Here is a 9,063-nt window from a genome sequence, read left to right on the forward strand (position 1 = left end):
TGCCCTTGAACTAATTTGAGATTTCCAGAAGGCCCTTGGAACATCTTAAAGGATTTGTTCTCCTGCCTTATTTAAAAAAAAAAAAAAAAGGAGGGGGAGGGGAAGAGATGTTAAACTAGCTACTTGGTATATTGAATTACATGGGAAGTATTGTAAAATAAATAATGATAAACCTTCTTAGGTCATAGTATAAGGGTGACTTTTTTAATATAAATTTTCTAGAAACTATAAAATTCCTGAAATTTTGATGTCCTCGTATAATGTTATCAGTCATAATTCTACTTATTATCTTCACTCCACCACTCCTAAAGTAGAAAACTTTTGAACCTCACTCAAGCCATCACACACTGCTGTGGGTTTAGCTAGTTGTAGAAAGCTGGACCAGAAGCACCCTTGAAGACCACAGAAGTGTCCCAAGGATCTTTTTTATCCCACACTAGATGAGAATACTTCCTTGCACATAATTTGATATTCGTGGAATAAACTGATAACAAATTTGAAAAGGGGAATGAGTGAAATTGGAAAAGGGAATGAATGAATTGAAAAAGGGAATGTCTTACCCGTCTGACACTGCCCTGGCATTAACTTAGGTTAGTTATACTCCTTGTGTCTATCTCAGAAGACTAGGCCTGCAAGGTAAGGGAGGTGTGCAAAAATCCCCTACAAGGTTTAGAGACAAGAAAAAGACACAGTTAGGACTTCCTGGTGACGCAGCAGTTAATGAATCCTCCTGCCAATGCAGGGGACACAGGTTCGAGCCCTGGTCCGGGAAGATCCCACATGCCGCAGAGCGACTAAGCCCATGTGCCACAACTACTGAGCCTGCACTCTAGAGCCCACGAGCTGCAACTACTGAAGCCTGTGCACCTAGAGCCCGTGCTCTGCAACAAGAGAAGCCACCGCAACAAGAAGCCTGTGCACTGCAGCAAAGAGTAGCCCCCGCTCACCGCAACTAGAGAAAGCCTGCATGCAGCAATGGAGATCCAACGCAGCCAAAAAATAAATATTAATTAAGTAATTAATTTAAAAAAAAGACATGGTGCTCAAGAAGGGGAATTCTCTAAACATTTTTTTTTTTTTTTTTTTTTTTTTTTGTATTACGCGGCCCCCTCACTTTGGTGGCCTCTCCCATTGCGGAGCACAGGGTCAGGACGCGCAGGCCCAGCAGCCATGGCTCACAGGCCCAGCCGCTCTGCAGCATGTGGGATCTTCCCAGACCGGGGCACGAACCGTGTCCCCTGCATCGGCAGGCGGACTCTTAACCACTGCGCCACCCGGGAAGTCCCTCTGTAAACATTTTTGACGAGGGTTCTAAAGTGTAATCTTACACCACTGATATGGAGATTGAAATTTAGATCTTTCTAAGTTAGTTCTTGAGATCCCCTAAGAGCAGGGGATCTCAACCTTGGCTGAAAACTAGAAACACCAGGAGAGCTGTTAAAATCTCCTGACGCCCCAACTCCACCCTCAGCGATTCCAGTCCCATTTGTCTGGGGTTTGGCCCAGGCATTGGTAAGGTTTTAAAGCTCTCCAGGTGATCCTAACGTGTAGTCATCCTGCCAGATGAATGGTTCACAGAGCTCAGCCTTGCAACTGGTGATAAATACATAAGCAAATTCATTGCCACCTCCCCTCCCTTCAGAGACCCAGTGGGAAAGGAAGAGAAAATTCCTAGCCAAAGAGGAGAATTAGGGGAATTAGTTTTTTACCACTCCTGGCACAGTAAGGGCATGTGTGCACCATGGAAAAGAGGAGTTAATTTTCCCAACAGCTGCAGGTTCTTGGAAACCTGGGCCCTTGCTTTCAGGGCTGGAAGAAGAGCAGGTCAGCAGCTTCCAGGCAGGGATCACATCCACAGTGAGGTTCATACAAAACCCCATTGCTTCAGGCTGTCCCAGGGAGGGGCCCTGGGGTGAGGCAGCTCAGTCACATGGGAAGTGACCAGGAGGGCAGGGGTAAAGGGTCTGCAGGCAAAAATAACCATCAACCCTTGAAAAATACATGAGCAGAAGACATCCACATGTTGCATCTCCAGCGTAGAGCTGGGGCCTGCCATATGGAAGGGTTGGGAGCAGAATGCGTCAGTCAAGTTTCTATCTAACAACCAAAGGAAATCTGTGCTCTTCAGCCCTTTCACGTCCCGGTCAGTGGTCATGGAAAGTAGCATAGTCATCTACACACGGGTCACCTGCAGGGGACGAGGAGACGGCGTCCGGATGGACTTGGTGAAAACACCACTGCATTTTCTCTGCATTGGAAGATTAAAAGAAAAATAAAATGATAAGTATTCAGGAAAATGTTAAATATTGAATCTGTTTAAAATTCCCAAATAAAATCTGATTAAAAATTTTAAAGAGAAAATTGAACTTGGCTTGAAACCAAGCAGGACACTGAGGGGCCTTCCTGGGTACAAATGCCCCTCCGTGTCCCCCTGTTTCTTGCTTGTAGAAGAAAGGCTTTCATAGCCTAGGTGTTCCCCAGTTCCAAAGAGCAGACTCCAGTGGTGAATGGAACAGTAGCGTCACAGGACCCCCAGTGCCTCCTGAAGGGATAGAGATAATAATCTGATGCAGATCTTGAGATGTTCTTTAGAAACTAAGACCCTCCTACCATTCCCACCTAGTGGAGGATGGTGACCACATGCTGACCACGAGCATCTAGACCCCAGACTGGTTGGAACCAGAAGGTTGATGACTGAGATTCCTGAGACATTACCCTGTTACCCCTCCACCAGCCAATCAGAAGAAGGTCCACAAGCTGATCGGGCCCCCTGCAGCCTTCATCCCTAACACTGTCATTAAAAACCCTAACCTGAATGCCCTAATGATGAACTGTCCCTCCCAAAATGTCAGTAACTGTCTGGCTCCTTATAGGGGTGAATAAGACCCATTTCTGCCTATTTTCAGCTTTCTTCTCCAGTCTCATTTCAAACTTGCCTTGTTAAGTTCAATCCCTTGTTTAACCTTTGGATGCCATTTTGCCTGTTTGCTTTTAGATCCTAATTCTGTCATTCCAGATTAAATTCAGAGTAGCAAAAAGGATAAGGAACCATTTACACCTACCTAGTATAACTCCTAGATTCATTCCTGAGAATATGGTCCTCCAGGTCTGCCCTGGTGGCCCACATGGCGGCTCTGAAAGAGTCTAAACATCTAGAGATCCTTAGGGAAGCCAGTGGGTCTAGAAATGTCTTTCATCCAGACTTTAAGTGTTGCTTAAGAATGCAACACACTTGATCTAGTTTCGTACATCACGGGTTTCCAAGTGACAGAAAAATTTCGCTATTTTGTTCATTATGATTTTGGAGTAACTGTAATAGCTGATTCACTGAACCAAATTAAGTTATTCACTAATGCTTAGTTTCATTTCACTTAATTTCATTACTGGAAGTTCAGGTAACAGAGCGGTGCCAAGGCTTGTTTCTCCCTAACAGACTGTGATCTGTTAACACCTCCTAAGTCAGAATGTCTGAGATTTTTCCCTCTTGTTTTATGATAAACATGGAGTGAGAGTTAGAGTGACAGAGGCACCTTGAGTTTTACCTACTTCCATGTGCTATTTTCCAGTTAGCCCCCCAAGACAGAGAGCTATCTTGCTTCTGCAGAGCAAAGATCTGTAATGATTCACATTATACTACTTCCCAGATAACCCAGTGTGAACAATTAGTTGTCACATCGCCTGGTATGCAGTCGGCACTTAGAAATATTTTCTGATGAAGGTTGAATAAGTAAAATGTTCAAGCTGAGTTTCACTTTAGGTCCCTTTTGTCTTTCTTGGACCTTAGCAAAGAAAACTGCTCAGTATTTTTCTCAAAGCCCTTTATTGGACTTGAAGAGAACACAAAGTCTTTTCTCTTGATGAAATGACTTTTTAAAACTTTTAATAGAAGCACTTTGTAATTTTGCAATTTTGTGTGTAATTTTTTATGATAATTTGGATAACCAGTCTCTGTATTTTAGGGAAGAACAATGAATACAATAAGCTGAGAAGGCATCACAAATCGAGTGAGGAAGAGGACGGAGAATATTCTTGACATTAATGTCACCATCTACATGGATTAATTTTTAAGCTAGCCCCATAAAATAGAACTAATAGTTCGAAGAACGGCGTCGTCTGCTTCTCATCAAGATTCAATTCAGTTAGCATTTATTGAATATCTTCCCATTGTGCTCTGGGCAGGTTGAAAGAAGTAAAATACACAGTCCTGCTTTTGAGGAGCTAGTAACTCCAAAGGTGCTGGGCTCTCTCAATAGTTTCTTAATTCATTAAGAACTCTGTTCTGATTTTATATACTCTGAGAAGGCTTTTGCATGAAACACTAATTTCTAGTGTTTACATGCCTTAGAGTTTTGCCTCAGGAGGCAGAGAAAGAGTTGGGGTGTGTGTGAAATTTTTTAGTTGGCCAAGAGTTTCCATTCACTTTGAATCTTTGAATCCTCTCTTTTCTTTTTGCTATTTCATGGTGTTTTTTTCTTCTTTTTTCTGAATACAATCAAAGGTTTTTGCTGTATCCCAAAGAAGTTCATGTAAACTTTGCATATGTAAATGGCATTCCCAGCATAGCAGAGTGGAATGCGTGTTATTGTGAGTAAATGCTTTATAACTTTTCCTTCTATTTATTCTCAATGCCCTTTACAACTCTGTGAATTAGCCCTTTGTGTGAAAATTTTTTCCAGGGATTTTTAAAAATACAGGCAACAGCTTTTTACAAGTTGCATTAACCATTCTTAGATAACACATTATAAGGTTTTGGACCCAATTCCAATGTGTGTTTGTGGGAGGAAGTTCCCACACCACCAAGGAGCAGCTGGGTGTCCTACAATTCAACTCAACTCTGACACTATCCACCTGGAGACGGCATCAGATCCCACAGGTCGGGGCTCAGACCCACGAGACTGCCCTCCGCTTCAGACACCAAGCACAAGCCCAGGTTTTTACCTGTGCTTCTGACCGACTGGCTACAGATTGGACACTGACGATTCTCTCTGTGGGTTTCACTAATTTGCTAGAGCAGTTCCCAGAGCTCAGGGAACCCACTTACTCACTGGATTAGTAACTGATGGCAGCTTCATACCATGCGTGACCAGGTAGCCATTCCAGGGGTCAAACGTCCTTCATCCCTCACCCTTTATCCTTTCTCTTAACAAACCACGTGTTTGTGTGAGCCAGGGCCACTCTAGCAAACCCCTTTTCTCTGACACCGACTAAGGGTTCTGGTCACTGTGTCCAACGTGTGGAGGACGTCTCCACACCACCGAGTAACTCTCAGACACCAACTAACCTTGGCATGAATCTAATAAGAAAAGTGCTTGAGCTACGTGACAAAAAACTATAAAACTTCAAAGTCCTAAATTAAAGGGTGGAAAACAATTCTATAAAAACATAATTTTTTTTAATGTTTATTTATTTATTTATTTGGTTGCGTTGGGTCTTAGTTGCGGCAGTTGGGCTCCTTAGTTGTGGCTTATGGGCTCCTTAGTTGTGGCTTGCTGGCTCCTTAGTTGTGGCATGCAAACTCTTAGTTGTGGCATGCATGTGGGATCTAGTTCCCGTACCAGGGATCAAGACGGGGCTCCCTGCATTGGGAGTGTGGAGTCTTAACCACTGCTCCACCAGGGAAGTCCCATAATTATTTTATATTAACCTGTACATTTAATGTTATTCCCCTCTAAAAATCCCAGTGGAAAGAATTTGACAAGATGATTCTGATATTTTTCAAGAAGAGAAAAATACAGAAGTAGAAAAGAAATTCTGAAAAAGAAGACATAAAGAGGAAAATGATATAACAAATATGTTTTTAATAAAGGTATATTAAAAGAGTTTGGTATTGAAAAAGGAATAGATAATTAAATCAATTGAAACAAATGAGATTCCAGTATGATTCATATGTAAACTGTAATTTAAGATACAGAGAAGACAAGTAATCAGTAGATGGCTTTGAGATAATGGCTATCATTTGAGAACAAAACATATTTTATTACATTTTACATAAAAATACAAATACAGAAAAAAATAGGTAACAGTTCTACAGTCTTGCGGTGGGGAATATCATTCTAAGTAAGTACTAGAAAGAAAGGGAAATGAAAAGCAACTTAAAGGGAGTAATATTTGTAAGATATAAAATAACAGTGTTACTATCCATCATGTTGGATACATACTGGATACGTACAATACATAAAAAGCTTCAGCAAATCTGTAAGAAGACAAACAATCCAACAGAAAAGGGTCAAAATGCATGACACAGTGGTTTAGAGAAAAATAAATTAAAATGGTAAAATAACCATTTGAAGAGATGGTCAACTTCACTAATAATCAAAAACGTGTAAATTAAAACAAGACACCACTTATACCATCAGATTTTGAAGAATTCTAGATTGAATACACAGTTTGGTGAATGGGCTGGACAATCAGGTACTTTTAAGCACTGTTAGTGGAAATGTAAACAATGATTACCTTTGTGGAAGGCAGTGTGGACCCTCTGGTCCGGTACGTGGCATATGGTAGGCATGTGATAATTATCCGTTGACTTAATACAAGATTACTTTTGTGAATGGAAAGAGCATGGACTTTGCTATCAGACAGAGTTGAATTTTATTCCTGGCCCCGCCATTTATTTACTAAGTAAACTTGAAGCAATTGACTTCTTTATGCTCCAACTTCCTTTTCTAGAAAACGGAGCTACTTCCTATTAGAATTGTGACAAATAATGAAACAACGTACGCAGGGTTTCATCTTATGGCTGCCAAGTTTATGTGCCGGAAAAATGGAAGACACTATTCTCTCCCAAAGATTTCCCTGGCTACCCAAGAGAATTCCATATCCTCAGAAAAGTTTACCCAGCCTCCTTTCACATTCTTCTTCCTGGTCATCCAAGCACCTCGCTGTTTAAATCCAGCCATCCTAAATCTGCCCTTTGATTCTTCTCTTTCATGCTGCCAAGAGTTCATTCAAATCTTCCAATGAAGGATGATTTTCCACCATCACATCAGCCTTTTAATAGACTCACCAACATTGCCTTTTGTGGGTTGAATTGTGTCTCCCAAAAAGATATGTTTAAGTCCTAACCCCTGCCTCCTGGGAATGTCACCTTACTTGGAAATAAGTTCTTTGCAGATGGAATCAAGTTAAGACGAGGTCAAGATGGAGTAACGCAGGCCCTAACCCAACGTGACTTGGTGTCCTTATAAAAAGAGGAAATTCGGGCGCAGGTGCACGCTGGGCGAGTGCAACGTGTTGATGGAGGCCGAGGGTGGAGCGAGGTGCTTCCAAGCCAAAGGATCCCAAGGACGTCTGGTAACCACCACAAGCCAGGAAGAGGCAAGGAAGTAGCCTCTCCTAGAGCTCTCAGAGGGAACACAGGCCTGCTGACACCTTTGTCCCAGACTTCCAGGCTCCAGAACTGTGAGAGATTAAATTCCTTCTACTGAGTCTGTGGTACTTTGGTGAGACAGCCCTACGAGACTAACACACTGCCCCCAAAAGGTCATTTGACTCCGATTTTTGGCTTAGTAATAATCTGTGGATCAAATGGAGGCAGCACCAGGTTTTGATAATTCTGGATAAATCCGCTAAAATATAATCTTGGTTTTCCAACATGAAGCCAGGCTTAGAAAAGGGGAGAATATTTAAGGATGAGATGGGTTAAAAAAAAAATCTAAGGAAACAAACAACAAAGCAACAAACTAGTTCTCTCAGGCTGCCTGGCCTCAGGAAAGATGGTTTCAGGGGTAGATTCCCCACCAGGGAGCCCCAAAGCCCCACATTTCCCTGGCAGCGTGCCAGAGGGTGGTACGTTCTTAGTGTCCGTTCAGGTGCTTCTGGGGCTGCCAGGTTCTTTTCTGCTATGCTGCCTAGTGTCTCCCACGGGGGGCAGGGACACGACAGCAGAACAACTTCACCATCATGTCTCACGGCATAGGGTCGCATCCCAGATACGTGTCAGTCTTGCCCCGACAAGGGGAACGGAATTATCATGATGAGTTCAGAATAACTGACACTCACACAGGTGCTGCGTTCCTTGAACACTTGCTACAGGTCCTCGTGTTGGGACTCAAGCCTCAGTGTCTGCAGGATGACCGTCTCCTGCCAGCCATGGTGCCGGCACCGCCACTGCCTCTGATTAGGCCCCAGCTCTCTGTGCTGCTCAGTGGCAGCTGAAGCTTCTGTCCCCACCATCCTCACCGCTCTTCAGTGAGGTTCCTGGAGGGGCAGTTTGCTTTCTCGGGGCTTACTGTTAGCTTTAAGAACTTGGGATGAATTACGGCAGAGCTGCACCTGAGGATTACTTGGTGGCTCCACCCTGCGTCACACCAAAAGTGAATCTTTTTATGAATGATTAGGACACAATCAAGGACAGAGCCCAGATACACTTCAGCCCTCCTCCTGTTACCGACCAGGGTTCTTGGCCTTCCCCAATCAATAGAAATTGACTAGAGGCCAGACAAGAAATTCAGGCAAGGCTTCAGTGGGGCCCCTGCTACAGCAGGGGGGAGCGAGAACAAGTAGCGGGTTCCCTCTCTCACTCCTGGAGGGAAGGCGAGCCAGTTCCTCATATGGGGAGGGTAGGGGTGTGTCCAGGGGTTTGGCTTAGGTGGTGTGCCCACCCCTTTGGTGGTGTCGAGTGCCGGGGGCGTGTGCAGTACCCTGTTTTTGCTTCAGCTCTTCAGAAGTGGCAGCTGGGTTTTTTTGGCTTTTTTGTAGCTTTTTGTCCGTAATCTGCCCCCACTGCGCATGCGTGCAGTGATTTTTAGTCCCATGTAGTTTCGTTGTATTTTGTTGCTCCTGGAGACATCTGTCCAGGTGCAAGCTCTGCAGCCCTGCAGCAAAGGGGCCCAGGTCCCAGCCTACCTCATTTCTAGTCCTAGAGAAGATTCCTTAAGACATGCCTCCCAGAGGTCAAAGGAAGCTTTCTCGGTGGGGGAAGAAGGGGCCATTAAAAAAATTCATTAGCATCAAAATTCTTACCATGTCTCCCAGCAGGTCTAGCAAATTCTCTAATGCACAGGCTTTGTGGTGCGTGCCTTTATAATCCTAATGTTCCTCTGTTACCTACACACATTGGGC

This window comes from Aethalodelphis obliquidens, unplaced genomic scaffold (assembly GCF_003676395.1).
Source record: "Aethalodelphis obliquidens isolate GAN/ISIS:26980383/991018 unplaced genomic scaffold, ASM367639v1 scaffold78, whole genome shotgun sequence".
Lineage (NCBI taxonomy): Eukaryota > Metazoa > Chordata > Mammalia > Artiodactyla > Delphinidae > Aethalodelphis > Aethalodelphis obliquidens.